General features: G+C 35.4%; 1 long non-coding RNA gene across 1 annotated transcript; it reads left to right on the top strand.

Annotated features, from left to right (window-relative positions):
- Positions 1-710: 710 nt before the first annotated feature.
- LOC120430404 (uncharacterized) lies at positions 711-1,446 on the top strand. The gene is made up of 3 exons (XR_005607610.2): positions 711-841; positions 909-1,194; positions 1,255-1,446. It is a non-coding gene; the product is annotated as an uncharacterized LOC120430404 (long non-coding RNA).
- The last annotated feature ends 1,323 nt before the right edge of the window (positions 1,447-2,769 follow it).

Below are 2,769 nucleotides of genomic sequence, written 5' to 3'. Positions count from 1 at the left end.
TAAAAAAGTGTATACTGTCATTTATCACTGATAAAATATTTGTAATCCAACATATCACACTAAATGGCAATCCTTTCATCATCAAACTAAATGACTTAATGGGAAATTCTGTCAAATTGGAAATTATCAGCGATTCCAAGTCAAACAAGCAGGATCCAAATCAAAAGCGCTCCGATCTGGCTAAAATTTGTGATGGATAAAATAATAAGGCCCGTATTTTTTTGTTCGGTGATTCGGATGGTGCTTGCCGGAATAGGGTGGGCAAAAGAATCACGATATTAAAACTATATCATTTTTGAAAATTAACGGGAAAATGAACAAATCTCGGGTGAGTTTTCAAAAAGCCCTAAGAGCCACCACGACCTCTAACACTAATTTTCGTTTTTCTCGAAAATGAAATAAAATTTCATTTATTTTAAGTTTCACACTAAAAAATAATGAAAATTACGTCTAACGTAATTGCATAACTAATGTAAAACAGAAGCATGTAAACAAAAATCTAACGTAAAATTATGTGTTCTCAATCGTAAACTGATGAATTTCTTGTTCGACAAATAAAACTCAAAATTACATCTGCGAAGATAGAAAATTCCATCTTGTTTGATGCACATAACTGGAGCGTGTTCTTTGACGTAATTTTGCAGCAAATCAGACTCAATTTTAAGTGTATTTACGTTTTTCGCTTGACCGTGCACTGTCCAGTGAGAAGGCGGCCATGTTTGAATCCACAAAGAAAGATGCGTTTGAACGAAAAGGTTTAGTTTCGCGAAACTTGTCCAGAAAAGTAGAAATCTTTTGCCAAATCTTGGTAGAGCATTTGAAAAGTACCTACTACATAAAGGTAAGTTCAATATTTTTTCGCTTGAATTCAAAATAGCATGTCGTTTATTTGACTGTTTTATTTATAGATGTTGGAGCTTTCATTATCAAGATTATTCTGCCACCCGATCCTGGACCGCAACTCTAGGTTTCTGCAGGCCATTGCTATGGCCATTCCCGTTCTCATTTCGGAAAGACAACGGAGTTCTTGGCCCCATAGAAGGGGATTTTGACGAAGTTCCGGAGCAACGTTCCGGTGAAAAGAGGCAGTTTCTCCCCGTCTTTTCCGGAATACCTCGTTGTGGAATCGATTCCTGCTTTATTTTCAACTAGCAAGCTTCTCGCCTGGCCCCAGCCGAAACAGTTTCAAACAAGGTAAGCTGGACTGGTACGGTAATTAGAACTGCTAACTAAATATTGTTACAAATTTTCTAGGTTAGGTTGATTCGATTGTCGTCAACTGACCAGATCCGGAGTGAAGATTGTCCACACAGATCTTCTAGTGGAAGGGGAACGGATTCGTGCCCCGTGACAGTTTCGAGCAGTTTGAGGCCGCCAGCTGATGAACGGGTCGGAGGACGGGCCGGAACATGGACGGATTAATTTGGCGAAAATAGTGCTTTTGAATGAATCGGAAAAAGTGACGTATGTTATTGTCAGTTCTAGTACATGTTTTATGAAAACGATAGCGTAATATGTTATGAGCATGAAATAAAGAAATATTTATGTGAAAACTTTTCTATTTTTAATTTCTAACCTAAAAATCCCAGTTTTTTTTCATCCAGCAGCAGCACGGGTAAAATTACATCGCCCCATATTCAGTTAAGGTAAAATTCAATGCATGAACGAATTGGTCGATTGGATCATGTAATTTTCAAACTTGACGTAATATTCAGACAAATTTGACGCTCCAGTTATGTGCATCAAATTAACTTAAAATTACGCGTTTTTTTTTGGTGTGTTGGGGCACTTGAAGGACGTGTAGATGAACAATCTCGAGCATTTTTGATATTGGTTTTTCGTAAGTAAGTCGAATACTGATGCAAAATGGACTTTGTTTACCAATAGCTCTTACGGCTTTTTGAAAACTAATCCGAGAAATCGAGTTATAATAAACTTTTTTCACAAAAAATGCGATAACTTTAAAATTAAAGCGATGTCTTAGGTATCAAAAGTAAAACATCCAGAAAATCAAAGAATTTTTTTTTTTAGTTGTGTGCTCTTTGGTTCCGATACCTTTAAATCAGCAAACAAAGTTGTCATTTCAGGTGTATATTCTTAAAATCCTGAGTTTTCTTTTTTTTTTTTTTTTTTGAAAAGGTCCAATAAGCTATTGTCTTTCATATGTTTATAGGACCTATTAAAAAAAAAAAAAAAAACTCTGGAAATGACTTATCATTTTTCACTGAAAGCCCAATTCTTGAAATGTGGCAAGCTTAAATTAGTTCAGCTGTCCCTAAGATTGGATTTTTTGAAAAATGCGGGTTTTTCGAGAAAATCGTTAAAAAACGTCATTTTTTTACCACCTTATTTCGGCAAGGACCCCCCTAATCGCCAAACAGAAATTCAGGGGATATCATATGCCAAATCAGCACTTTTGATTTGGATCCTGCATGTTTGACGGGGAATGGCTGATTATTTTAAGGAATAAAGTATTAAGATTTTTCTAACTACTCAAATAGTGAAGCATGGAAAATAATCCAATTATATTTTATTTACATGACTTCAATTATTTCTTGTACAGTCGACTCTCTGACTGTTGATCTTCTCGGTTACAATATTGTTCCGTTTGTCAATAAATTATTCAGTCCCATTAAGAAGCATGCTTTGATATTTTCGTTCTATAATCTAATACCTCCCGCTCTCGACGGACGGAAGGATTTCAAGAATTTCAAGAATTTCAAAAATTTCAAGAATTTCAAGAATTTCAAGAATTTCAAGAATTTTATG

The sequence above is a fragment of the Culex pipiens genome, chromosome 2 (assembly GCF_016801865.2).
Source record: "Culex pipiens pallens isolate TS chromosome 2, TS_CPP_V2, whole genome shotgun sequence".
NCBI lineage: Eukaryota > Metazoa > Arthropoda > Insecta > Diptera > Culicidae > Culex > Culex pipiens.
The sequence above is the reverse complement of the archived record's forward strand: the minus strand, read 5'-3'. Positions and strand labels throughout refer to the sequence as shown.